Source organism: Procambarus clarkii, chromosome 10 (assembly GCF_040958095.1).
Source record: "Procambarus clarkii isolate CNS0578487 chromosome 10, FALCON_Pclarkii_2.0, whole genome shotgun sequence".
Classification (NCBI taxonomy): Eukaryota; Metazoa; Arthropoda; class Malacostraca; order Decapoda; family Cambaridae; genus Procambarus; species Procambarus clarkii.
Genome location: NC_091159.1, coordinates 2,367,206 through 2,381,759, shown reverse-complemented (window position 1 = coordinate 2,381,759; position 14,554 = coordinate 2,367,206).

Below are 14,554 nucleotides of genomic sequence, written 5' to 3'. Positions count from 1 at the left end.
CTTTTTTATACCCAACATATGCCAAGTACTGAAAGCGGCGTTTGGTCATATTTGTCTCAATCCCTCCTGCAGTTTTCAAAATATCCCAAACATCCCAATTTCAAGGACTGAGTCATATTTTGGAGCCAAATTCTGGCTCTATGCACGTATTCGCAGTTTGAAATTACGATTTTTATACCCAACATATGCAAAGTCCTGAAAGTGGCCTTGAGTCACATTTTGAACAAACTCCCATGCAGTTTTCGAAATATCTCAAAAATCCCAATTTCGAGGCCTGAGCCATAATTTGGAGCCAAATTCTGGGTCTCTGCACGTATTTGCAGTTTGAAATTACGACTTTTTATACCCACAATATGCCAAGTAATGAAAGCGGCGTTTGGTCACATGTGTCCCAAATCTCCCTACAGTTTTCAAAATATCCCAAACAACATAATTTCGAGGCCTGAGCCATATTTTGGAGCCAAATTCTGGCTCTCTGCACGTATTCGCAGTTTGAAATTACAAATTTTTTATACCCAACATATGCCAATTACTGAATGCGGCATTTGGTTACATTTGTACCAAACCTTCTTGCAGTTTTCAAAATATCCCAAACATCTCAATATCGAGGCCTGAGCCATATTTTGGAGCCAAATTCTGGCTCTCTGCACGTATTCGCATTTTGATATTACGATTTTTATACCCAACATATGCCAAGTACTGAAAGCAGCAGTGAGTCACATTTTGCACAAACTCCCCTGCAGTTTTCGAAATTTCCCAAACATCCGAATTTCGAGGCCTGAGCCATATTTTGGAGCCAAATTCTGGCTCTCTGCACGTATTCGCAGTTTGAAATTACGAATTTTTTATACCCAATATATGCCAAGTACTGAAAGCGGCGTTTGGTAATATATGTCCCAAACCCCCCCTGCAGTTTTCAAAATATCCCAAACATCCCAATTTCGAGGCATGAGCCACATTTAGGAGCCAAATTCTGGCTCTAAGCACGTATTCGCGGTTTGAAATTACGACATTTTATACTCAACATACGCCAAGTCCTGAAACCGGCAGTGAGTCACATTTTGCACAAACTGCACTGCAGTTTTCGAAATATTCCAAATATCCTAATTTCGAGGCCTGAGCAATATTTGGGAGCCAAATTCTGGCTCTCTGCACGTATTCGCAGTTTGAAATTACGACTTTTTTATGCCCAACATTTGCCAAGTACTGAAAGTGGAGTTTGGTCACATTTGTCCCAAACCCCCCCTGCAGTTTTCAAAATATCCCAAACATCCCAATTTCGAGGCCTGAGCCATATTTTGGAGCCAAATTCTGGCTCTCTGCACGTATTCGCAGTGTGAAATTACGACATTTTATACTCAACATATGCCAAGTACTGAAAGCTGCGTTTGTCAGATTTGCCCCCCTGCAGTTTTCAAAATATCCCAAACATCTCAACTTCAAGGCCTGAGCCATATTTTGGAGCCAAATTCAAGCTCTCTGCACGTATTCGAAGTTTGAAATTACGACTTTTTATACCCAACATATACCAAGTTCTGAAAGCGGCGTTTGGTCAAATTTGTCCCAAACCCCCCTGCAGTTTTCAAAATATCCCAAACATGCTAATTTCGAGGACTGAGCAATATTTTGGAGCCAAATTCTGGCTCTATGCATGTATTTGCAGTTTGAAATTACGACTTTTTATACCCAACATATGCCAAGTCCTGAAAGCGGCAGTGAGTCACATCTTGCATAAACACCCCTGCAGTTTTCGAAATATCCCAAATATCTCAATTTCGAGGCCTGAGCCACATTTTGGATAAAATTCTGACTCTCTGCACGTATTCGTAGTTTGAAATTAGGACTTTTTTATACCCAACATATGCCAAGTACCGAAAGCGGCGTTTGGTCACATTTGTCTCAATCCCTCCTGCAGTTTTCAAAATATCCCAAACATCCCAATTTCGAGGACTGAGTCATATTTTGGAGCCAAATTCTGGCTCTATGCACGTATTCGCAGTTTGAAATTACGATTTTTATACCCAATATATGCCAAGTACTGAAAGCGGCTTTTGGTAATATATGTCCCAAACCCCCCCTGCAGTTTTCAAAATATCCCAAACATCCCAATTTCGAGGCCTCAGCCATATTTTGGAGCCAAATTCTGGCTCTCTGCACGTATTCGCAGTTTGAAATTATGAATTTTTTATACCCAATATATGCCAAGTACTGAAAGCGGCGTTTGGTAATATATGTCCCAAACCCCCCCTGCAGTTTTCAAAATATCCCAAACATCCCAATTTCGAGGCCTGAGCCACATTTTGGAGCCAAATTCTGGCTCTATGTACGTATTCGCGGTTTGAAATTACGACATTTTATACCCAACATATGCCAAGTCCAGAAACCGGCAGTGAGTCACATTTCACACAAACTGCACTGCAGTTTTCGAAATATTCCAAATATCCTAATTTCGAGGCCTGAGCATTATTTGGGAGCCAAATTCTGGCTCTCTGCACGTATTCGCAGTTTGAAATTACGACTTTTTTATGCCCAACATATGCCAAGTACTGAAAGTGGCGTTTGGTCACATTTGTCCCAAACCCCCCCTGCATTTTTCAAAATATCCCAAACATCCCAATTTCGAGGCCTGAGCCATATTTTGGAGCCAAATTCTGGCTCTCTGCACGTATTCGCAGTGTGAAATTACGACATTTTATACTCAACATATGCCAAGTACTGAAAGCTGCATTGGTCACATTTGCCCCCCCCCCCCTGCAGTTTTCAAAATATCCCAAACATCTCAATTTCGAGGCCTGAGTCATATTTTGGAGCCAAATTCAAGCTCTCTGCACGTATTCGCAGTTTGAAATTACGACTTTTTATACCCAACATATGCCAAGTCCTGAAAGCGGCAGTGAGTCATTTTGCATAAACACCCCTGCAGTTTTCGAAATATCCCAAATATCTCAATTTCGAGGCCTGAGCCATATTTTGGATAAAATTCTGGCTCTATGCACGTATTCGCAGTTTGAAATTAGGACTTTTTTATACCCAACATATGCCAAGTACTGAAAGCGGCGTTTGGTCACATTTGTCTCAATCCCTCCTGCAGTTTTCAAAATATCCCAAACATCCCAATTTCGAGGACTGAGTCATATTTTGGAGCCAAATTCTGGCTCTATGCACGTATTCGCAGTTTGAAATTACGACTTTTTATACCCACAATATGCCTTGCACATGCTCTATGCAGGAAAACAAGTTCTGAAAGTGACCTTGAGTCACATTTTGAACAAACTCATATGCAGTTTTCGAAATATCCCAATTTCGAGGCCTGACCGATAATTTGGAGCCAAATTCTGGCTCTCTGCACGTATTCGCAGTTTGATATTACGATTTTTATACCCAACATATGCCAAGTACTGAAAGCAACAGTGAGTCACATTTTGCACAAACTCCCCTGCAGTTTTCGAAATTTCACAAACATCCGAATTTCGAGGCCTGAGCCATATTTTGGAGCCAAATTCTGGCTCTCTGCACGTATTAGCAGTTTGAAATTACGAATTTTTTATACCCAATATATGCCAAGTACTGAAAGCGGCGTTTGGTAATATATGTCCCAAACCCTCCCTGCAGTTCTCAAAATATCCCAAACATCCCAATTTCGAGGCATGAGCCACATTTTGGAGCCAAATTCTGGCTCTATGCACGTATTCGCGGTTTTAAATTACGACATTTTATAACCAACATATGCCAAGTCCTGAAACCGGCAGTGAGTCACATTTCGCACAAACTGCACTGCAGTTTTCGAAATATCCCAAATGTCCTAATTTCGAGGCCTGATCAATATTTGGGAGCCAAATTTTGGCTCTCTGCACGTATTCGCAGTTTGAAATTACGAATTTTTTATGCCCAACATTTGCCAAGTACTGAAAGTGGAGTTTGGTCACATTTGTCCCAAACCCCCCCTGCAGTTTTCAAAATATCCCAAACATCCCAATTTCGAGGCCTGAGCCATATTTTGGAGCCAAATTCTGGCTCTCTGCACGTATTCGCAGTGTGAAATTAGGACATTTTATACTCAACATATGCCAAGTACTGAAAGCTGCGTTGGTCACATTTGCCCCCCCTGCAGTTTTCAAAATATACCAAACATCTCAACTTCGAGGCCTGAGCCATATTTTGGAGCCAAATTCAAGCTCTCTGCACGTATTCGAAGTTTGAAATTACGACTTTTTATACCCAACATATACCAAGTTCTGAAAGCGGCGTTTGGTCAAATTTGTCCCAAACACCCCTGCAGTTTTCAAAATATCCCAAACATGCTAATTTCGAGGACTGAGCAATATTTTGGAGCCAAATTCTGGCTCTATGCACGTATTCGCAGTTTGAAATTACCACTTTTTATACCCAACATATGCCAAGTCCTGAAAGCGGCAGTAAGTCACATTTTGCATAAACACCCCTGCAGTTTTCGAAATATCTCAAATATCTCAATTTCGAGGCCTGAGCCATATTTTGGATCAAATTCTGACTCTCTGCACGTATTCGCAGTTTGAAATTAGGACTTTTTTATACCCAACATATGCCAAGTACTGAAAGCGGCGTTTGGTCACATTTGTCTCAATCCCTCCTGCAGTTTTCAAAATATCCCAAACATCCCAATTTCGAGGACTGAGTCATATTTTGGAGCCAAATTCTGGCTCTATGCACGAATTCGCAGTTTGAAATTACGATTTTTATACCCAACATATGCAAAGTCCTGAAAGTGGCCTTGAGTCACATTTTGAACAAACTCCCATGCAGTTTTCGAAATATCCCAAAAATCCCAATTTCGAGGCCTGAGCCATAATTTGGAGCCAAATTCTGGGTCTCTGCACGTATTCGCAGTTTGAAATTACGACTTTTTATACCAACAATATGCCAAGTAATGAAAGCGGCGTTTGGTCACATGTGTCCCAAATCTCCCTGCAGTTTTCAAAATATCCCAAACAACCTAATTTCTAGGCCTGAGCCATATTTTGGAGCCAAATTCTGGCTCTCTGCACGTATTCACAGTTTGAAATTACGACTTTTTATACCAACAATATGCCAAGTAATGAAAGCGGCGTTTGGTCACATGTGTCCCAAATCTCCCTGCAGTTTTCAAAATATCCCAAACATCCCAATTTCGAGGCCTGAGCCACATTTTGGAGCCAAATTCTGGCTCTATGCACGTATTCGCGGTTTGAAATTACGACATTTTATACCCAACATATGCCAAGTAATGAAAACGGCAGTGAGTCACATTTGTCACAAACTCCCCTGCAGTTTTCAAAATATCCCAATTTCGAGGCCTGAGCCATATTTTGGAGCCAAATTCTGGCTCTCTGCACGTATTCGCAGTTTGAAATTACAAATTTTTTATACCCAACATATGCCACGTACTGAATGCGGCATTTGGTTACATTTGTTCCAAACCTTCTTGCAGTTTTCAAAATATCCCAAACATCTCAATTTCGAGGCCTGAGCCATATTTTGGAGTCAAATTCAAGCTCTCTGCACGTATTCGAAGCTTGAAATTACGACTTTTTATACCCAACATATACCAAGTTCTGAAAGCGGCGTTTGGTCAAATTTGTCCCAAACCCCCCTGCAGTTTTCAAAATATCCCAAACATGCTAATTTCGAGGACTGAGCAATATTTTGGAGCCAAATTCTGGCTCTATGCACGTATTCGCGGTTTGAAATTACGACTTTTTATACCAACCATATGCCAAGTACTGAAAGCGGCGTTTGGTCACATTTGTCTCAATCCCTACTGCAGTTTTCAAAATATCCCAAACATCCCAATTTCGAGGACTGAGTCATATTTTGGAGCCAAATTCTGGCTCTATGCACGTATTCGCAGTTTGAAATTACGATTTTTATACCCAACATATGCAAAGTCCTGAAAGTGGCCTTGAGTCACATTTTGAACAAACTCCCATGCAGTTTTCGAAATATCCCAAATATCCCAATTTCGAGGGCTAAGCCATAATTTGGAGCCAAATTCTGGGTCTCTGCACGTATTCGCAGTGTGAAATTACGATTTTTTATACCCACAATATGCCAAGTAATGAAAGCGGCGTTTGGTCACATGTGTCCCAAATCTCCCTGCAGTTTTCAAAATTTCCTAAACAACCTAATTTCGAGGCCTGAGCCATATTTTGGAGCCAAATTCTGGCTCTCTGCACGTATTCGCTGTTAGAAATTACAAATTTTTTATACCCAACATATGCCAAGTACTGAATGCGGCATTTGGTTACATTTGTACCAAACCTTCTTGCAGTTTTCAAAATATCCCAAACATCTCAATATCGAGGCCTGAGCCATATTTTGGAGCCAAATTCTGGCTCTCTGCACGTATTCGCATTTTGATATTACGATTTTTATACCCAACATATGCCAAGTACTGAAAGCAGCAGTGAGTCACATTTTGCACAAACTCCCCTGCAGTTTTCGAAATTTCCCAAACATCCGAATTTCGAAGCCTGAGCCATATTTTGGAGCCAAATTCAGGCTCTCTGCACGTATTCGCAGTTTGAAATTACGATTTTTTTATACCCAATATATGCCAAGTAATGAAAGCGGCGTTTGGTAATATATGTCCCAAACCCCCCCTGCAGTTTTCATAATATCCCAAACATCCCAATTTCGAGGCCTGAGCCACATTTTGGAGCCAAATTCTGGCTCTATGCACGTATTCGCGGTTTGAAATTACGACATTTTATACCCAACATATGCCAAGTCCTGAAACCGGCAGTGAGTCACATTTCGCACAAACTGCACTGCAGTTTTCGAAATATCCCAAATATCCTAATTTCGAGGCCTGAGCAACATTTGGGAGCCAAATTTTGGCTCTCTGCACGTATTCGCAGTTTGAAATTACGACTTTTTTATGCCCAACATTTGCCAAGTACCGAAAGTGGCGTTTGGTCACATTTGTCCCAAACCCCCCCTGCAGTTTTCGAAATATCCCAAACATCCTAATTTCGAGGCCTGAGCCATATTTTGGAGCTAAATTCTGGCTCTCTGCACGTATTCGCAGTGTGAAATTACGACATTTTATACTCAACATATGCCAAGTACTGAAAGCTGCGTTGGTCACATTTGCCCCCCCTGCAGTTTTCAAAATATCCCAAACATCTCAATTTCGAGGCCTGAGCTATATTTTTGAGCCAAATTCAAGCTCTCTGCACGTATTCGCAGTTTGAAATTACGACTTTTTATACCCAACATATGCCAAGTTCTGAAAGCGGCGTTTGGTCAAATTTGTCCCAAACCCCCCTGCAGTTTTCAAAATATCCCAAACATGCTAATTTCGAGGACTGAGCAATATTTTGGAGCCAAATTCTGGCTCTATGCACGTATTCGCAGTTTGAAATTACGATTTTTTATACCCAACATATGCCAAGTCCTGAAAGCGGCAGTGTGTCACATTTTGCATAAACACCCCTGCAGTTTTCGATATATCCCAAATATCTCAATTTCGAGGCCTGAGCCATATTTTGGATCAAATTCTGACTCTGCACGTATTCGCAGTTTGAAATTAGGACTTTTTTATACCCAACATATGCCAAGTACTGAAAGCGGCGTTTGGTCACATTTGTCTCAATCCCTCCTGCAGTTTTCAAAATATCCCAAACATCCCAATTTCGAGGAGTGAGTCATATTTTGGAGCCAAATTCTGGCTCTATGCACGTATTCGCAGTTTGAAATTACGATTTTTATACCCAACATATGCAAAGTCCTGAAAGTGGCCTTGAGTCACATTTTGAACAAACTCCCATGCAGTTTTCGAAATATCCCAAATATCCCAATTTCGAGGCCTGAGCCATAATTTGGAGCCAAATTCTGCGTCTCTGCACGTATTCGCAGTTTGAAAATCGACTTTTTATACCCACAATATGCCAAGTAATGAGAGCGGCGTTTGGTCACATGTGTCCCAAATCTCCCTGCAGTTTTCAAAATATCCCAAACAACCTAATTTCGAGGCCTGAGCCATATTTTGGAGCCAAATTCTGGCTCTCTGCACGTATTCGCAGTTTGAAATTACGACTTTATATACCCAAAATATGCCAAGTACTGAAAGCGGCGTTTGGTCATATTTGTCCCAAACCTCCCTGCAGTTTTCAAAATATCCCAAACATCCTAATTTCGTGGCCTGAGCCATATTTTGGAGCCAAATTCTGGCTCTCTGCACGTATTCGCAGTTTGAAATTACGACTTTTTATACCCAACATATGCCAAGTTCTGAAAGCGGCTTTTGGTCATATTTGTCTCAAAGCCCCCTGAGGTTTTCAAAATATCCCAAACATCCCAATTTCGAGTACTGAGCAATATTTTGGAGGCAAATTCTGGCTCTATGCACGTATTCGAAGTTTGAAATTACGACTTTTTATACCCAACATATGCCAAGTCCTGAAAGCGGCAGAGAGTCACATTTTGCAGAAACTCCTTTGCAGATTTCGAAATATGCCAAATATCCCAATTTCGACACCTGAGCCATATTTTGGAGCCAAATACTGGCTCTCTGCACGTATTCGCAGTTTTAAATTACGACTTTTTATACCCAACATATGCCAAGTACTGATAGCAGCAGTGAGTCACATTTAGCACAAACTCCCCTGCAGTTTTCAAAATATCCCAAATATCCCAATTTCGACGCCTGAGCCATATTTTGGAGCCAAATTTAAGCTCTCTGCAAGTATTCGCAGTTTGAAATTACGACTTTTTATACCAAACATATGCCAAGAACAGAAAGCGGCGTTTGGTAATATTTGTCACAAACCCACCTGCAGTTTTCAAAATATCCCAAACATCCCAATTTCGAGGACTGAGCAATATTTTGGAGCAAAATTCTGGCTCTATGCACGTATTCCCAGTTTGAAATTACGAATTTTTATACCCAACATATGCCAAGTCCTGAAAACGGCAGTGAGTCACATTTCGCACAAACTCCCCTGCAGTTTTCGAAATATCCCAAATATCCCAATTTGAGGCCTGATCCATATTTTAGAGCCAAATTCTGGCTCTCTGCACGTATTCGCAGTGTGATATTACCACTTTTTTATACTCTACATATGCTAGGGACTGAAAGCGGCGTTTGGTCACATTTGTCTCAATCCCCCCTGCAGTTTTCAAAATATCCCAAACATCCCAATTTCGAGGCCTGAGCCATATTTTGGAGCCAAATTCTGGCTCTCTGCACGTATTCGCAGCTTGAAATTACGACTTTTTTATACCCAACATATACCAAGTACTGAAAGCGGCGTTTGGTCAAATTTGTCCCAAACCCCCCCTGCAGTTATCAAAATATCCCAAACATCCCAATTTCGAGGACTGAGCAATATTTTGGAGCCAAATTCTGGCTCTATGCACGTATTCACAGTTTGAAATTACGACTTTTTATACCCAACATATGCCAAGAACTGAAAGCAGCAGTGAGTCACATTTTGCACAAACTCCCCTGAAGTTTTCAAAATATCCCAAATATCCCAATTTCGACGCCTGAGCCATATTTTGGAGCCAACGTTTGGCTCTCTGCACGAATTCAGAGTTTGATATTACGACTTTTTATACCCAACATATGCCAAGTACTGAAAGCGGCGTTTGGTCACATTTGTCCCAAACCCCCCTGCAGTTTTCAAAATATCCCAAACATCCCAATATCGAGACCTGAGCCATATTTTGGAGCCAACGTTTGGCTCTCTGCACGAATTCACAGTTTGATAATACGACTTTTTATACCCAACATATGCCAAGTACTGAAAGCGACGTTTGGTCATATTTGTCCCAAACCTCACTGCAGTTTTCAAAATATCCAAAACATCCCAATTTCGACGCCTGAGCCATATTTTGGAGCCAAATTCTGGCTCTCTGCACGTATTCGCAGTTTGAAATTACGACTTTTTATACCCAACATATGCCAAGTACTGAAAGCAGCAGTGTGTCACATTTAGCACAAACTCCCCTGCAGTTTTCAAAATATCCCAAACATCCCACTTTCGAGGCCTGAGCCATATTTTGGATCCAAGTTCAAGCTCTCTGCACGTATTCGCAGTTTGAAATGACGACTTTTTATACCCAACATATGCCAAGTTCTGAAAGCGGCGTTTGGTCATATTTGTCCCAACCCCCCCTGCAGTTTTCAAAATATCTCAAACATCCCAATTTCGAGGACTGAGCAATATTTTGGAGCAAAATTCTGGCTCTATGCACGTATTCCCAGTTTGAAATTACGACTTTTTATACCCAACATATGCCAATTCCTGAAAGCGGCAGTGAGTCACATTTTGCACAAACTCCCCTGCAGTTTTCGAAATATCGTAAATATCGCAATTTCGAGGCCTGAGCCATATTTTGGAGCCAAATTCTGGCTCTCTGCAGGTATTCGCAGTTTGAAATTGCGAATTTTTTATACCCAACATATGGCAAGTACTGAATGCGGCATTTGGTTACATTTGTCCCAAACATCCCTGCAGTTTTCAAAATATCCCAAACAACACAATATCGAGGCCTGAGCCACATTTTGGAACCAAATTCTGCTTCTATGCACGTATTCGCGGTTTGAAATTACGAGATTTTATACCCAACATATGCCGTGTCCTGAATGCGGCAGAGAGTCACATTTCGCACAAACTGCACTGCAGTTTTCAAAATATCCCAAACATCCCAATTTCGAGGCTTGAGCAATATTATGGAGCCAAATTCTAGCTCTATGCACGTGTTCGCGGTTTGAAATTACGACATTTTATACCCAACATATGCCAACTCCTGAAAGCGGCAGTGAGCCACATTTCACACAAAATCCCCTGCAGTTTTCAAAATATCCCAAATATCCCAATTTTGAGGCCTGATCCATATGTTGGAGCCAAATTCTGGCTCTCTGCACGTATTCTCAGTTTGAAATTACGACTTTATATACCCAACATATGCCAAGTACTGAAAGCGACGTTTGGTCATATTTGTCCCAAAACCTCACTGCAGTTTTCAAAATATCTCAAACATCCCAATTTCGACGCCTGAGCCATATTTTGGAGCCAAATTCTGGCTCTCTGCAGGTTTCGCAGTTTGAAATTACGACTTTATTCAAACATATGCCAAGTCCTGAAAGAGTCAGTGAGTCACATTTTGCACAAACTCCCTTGCAGTTTTCGAAATATCCCAAATATCTAAATTTCGACACCTGAGCCATATTTTGGAGCCAAATTCTGGCTCTCTGCACGTATTCGCTGTTTGAAATTTCGACTTTTTATACCCAACATATGCCAAGTACTGAAAGCAGCAGTGAGTCACATTTAGCACAAACTCCCCTGCAGTTTTCAAAATATCCCAAATATCCCAATTTCGACGCCTGAGCCATATTTTGGAGCCAAATTCTTGCTCTCTGCACCTATTCGCAGTTTGAAATTACGACTTTATATACCCAAAATATGCCAAGTACTGAAAGCGGCGTTTGGTCATATTTGTCCCAAACCTCCCTGCAGTTTTCAAAATATCCCAAACATCCTAATTTCGTGGCCTGAGCCATATTTTGGAGCCAAATTCTGGCTTTCTGCACGTATTCGCAGTTTGAAATTACGACTTTTTATACCCAACATATGCCAAGTTCTGAAATCTGCTTTTGGTCATATTTGTCTCAAAGCCCCCTAAGGTTTTCAAAATGCACGTATTTCTATGCACGTATTCGCAGTTTGAAATTACGATTTTTATACCCAACATATGCAAATTCCTGAAAGTGGCCTTGAGTCACATTTTGAACAAACTCCCATGCAGTTTTCGAAATATCCCAAATATCCCAATTTCGAGGCCTGAGCCATAATTTGGAGCCAAATTCTGGGTCTCTGCACGTATTCGCAGTTTGAAATTACGACTTTTTATACCCACAATATGCCAAGTAATGAAAGCGGCGTTTGGTCACATGTGTCCCAAATCTCCCTGCAGTTTTCAAAATATCCCAAACAACCTAATTTCGAGGCCTGAGCCATATTTTGGAGCCAAATTCTGGCTCTCTGCACGTATTCGCAGTTTGAAATTACTACTTTATATACCCAAAATATGCCAAGTACTGAAAGCGGCGTTTGGTCATATTTGTCCCAAACCTCCCTGCAGTTTTCAAAATATCCCAAACATCCTAATTTCGTGGCCTGAGCCATATTTTGGAGCCAAAATCTGGCTCACTGCACGTATTCGCAGTTTGAAATTGCGAATTTTTTATACCCAATATATGCCAAGTACTGAAAGCGGCGTTTGGTAACATTTGTCCTAAACCCCCCCTGCAGATTTCAAAATATCCCAAACATCCCAATTTCGAGGCCTTAGCCATATTTTGGAGCCAAAATCTGGCTCTATGCACGTATTCGCGGTTTGAAATTACGAATTTTTATACCCAACATATGCCAAGTACTGAAAGCAGCAGTGAGTCACATTAAGCACAAACTCCCCTGCAGTTTTCAAAATATCCCAAATATCCCAATTTCGACGCCTGAGCCATATTTTGGAGCCAAATTCTAACTCTCTGCACGTATTCGCAGTTTGAAATTATGACTTTTTATACCCAACATATGCCAAGTACTGAAAGCAGCAGTGAGTCACATTTTGCACAAACTCCCCTGCAGTTTTCAAAATATCCCAAACATCCCACTTTCGTGCCCTGAGCCAAATTTTGGACCCAAATTCAAGCTCTCTGCTCGTTTTGCAGTTTGAAATTACGACTTTTTATACCAAACATATGCCAAGAACTGAAAGCGGCTTTTGGTCATATTTGTTACAAACCCTCCTGCAGTTTTCAAAATATCCCAAACATCCCAATTTCGAGGACTGAGCAATATTTTGGAGCAAAATTCTGGCTCTATGCACGTATTCCCAGTTTGAAATTACGGCTTTTTATACCCAACATATGCCAAGTCCTGAAAGCGGCAGTGAGTCACATTTCGCACAAACTCCCCTGCAGTTTTCGAAATATCCCAAATATCCCAATTTGAGGCCTGATCCATATTTTAGAGCCAAATTCTGGCTCTCTGCACGTATTCGCAGTGTGAAATTACGACTTTTTATACCCACAATATGCCAAGTAATGAAAGCGGCGTTTGGTCACATGTGTCCCTAATCTCCCTGCAGTTTTCCAAATATCCCAAACAACCTAATTTCGAGGCCTGATCCATATTTTGGAGCCAAATTCTGGCTCTCTGCACGTATTCGCTGTTTGAAATTACAAATTTTTTAAACCCAACATATGCCAAGTACTGAATGCGGCATTTGGTTACATTTGTACCAAACCTTCTTGCAGTTTTCAAAATATCCCAAACATCTCAATATCGAGGCCTGAGCCATATTTTGGAGCCAAATTCTGGCTCTCTGCACGTATTCGCATTTTGATATTACGATTTTTATACCCAACATATGCCAAGTACTGAAAGCAGCAGTGAGTCACATTTTGCACAAACTCCCCTGCAGTTTTCGAAATTTCCCAAATATCCGAATTTCGAGGCCTGAGCCATATTTTGGAGCCAAATTCTGGCTCTCTGCACGTATTCGCAGTTTGAAATTACGATTTTTTTATACCCAATATATGCCAAGTAATGAAAGCGGCGTTTGGTAATATATGTCCCAAACCCCCCCTGCAGTTTTCATAATATCCCAAACATCCCAATTTCGAGGCCTGAGCCACATTTTGGAGCCAAATTCTGGCTCTATGCACGTATTCGCGGTTTGAAATTACGACATTTTATACCCAACATATGCCAAGTCCTGAAACCGGCAGAGTCACATTTCGCACAAACTGCACTGCAGTTTTCGAAATATCCCAAACATCCCAATTTCGAGGCCTGAGCCACATTTTGGAGCCAAATTCTGGCTCTCTGCACGTATTCGCAGTTTGAAATTACCACTTTTTTATACCCAACATATGCCAAGTACTGAAAGCGGCGTTTGGTCACATTTGTCCTAAACCTCCCTGCAATTTTCAAAATATCCCAAACATCTCAATATAGAGACCTGAGCCGTATTTTGGAGCCAACGTTTGGCTCTCTGCACGAATTCACAGTTTGATAATACGACTTTTTAAACACAACATTTGCCAAGTATTGAAAGTGGCAGTGAGTCACATTTTGCGCAAACTTCCCTGCAGTTTTCAAAATATCCCAAATATCTCAATTTTGAGGCCGGAGCCATATTTTGGAGCCAAATTCTGGCTCTCTGCACGTATTCGCAGTTTGAAATTACCACTTTTTTATACCCAACATATGCCAAGTACTGAAAGCGGCGTTTGGTCACATTTGTCCTAAACCTCCCTGCAATTTTCAAAATATCCCAAACATCTCAATATAGAGACCTGAGCCGTATTTTGGAGCCAACGTTTGGCTCTCTGCACGAATTCACAGTTTGATAATACGACTTTTTGTACCCAAAATATGCCAAGTCCTGAAAGCGGCAGTGAGTCACATTTTGCACAAACTCCCTTGCAGTTTTCGAAATATCCCAAATATCCCAATTTCGACACCTTAGCCATATTTTGGAGCCAAATTCTGGCTCTCTGCACGTATTCGCAGTTTGA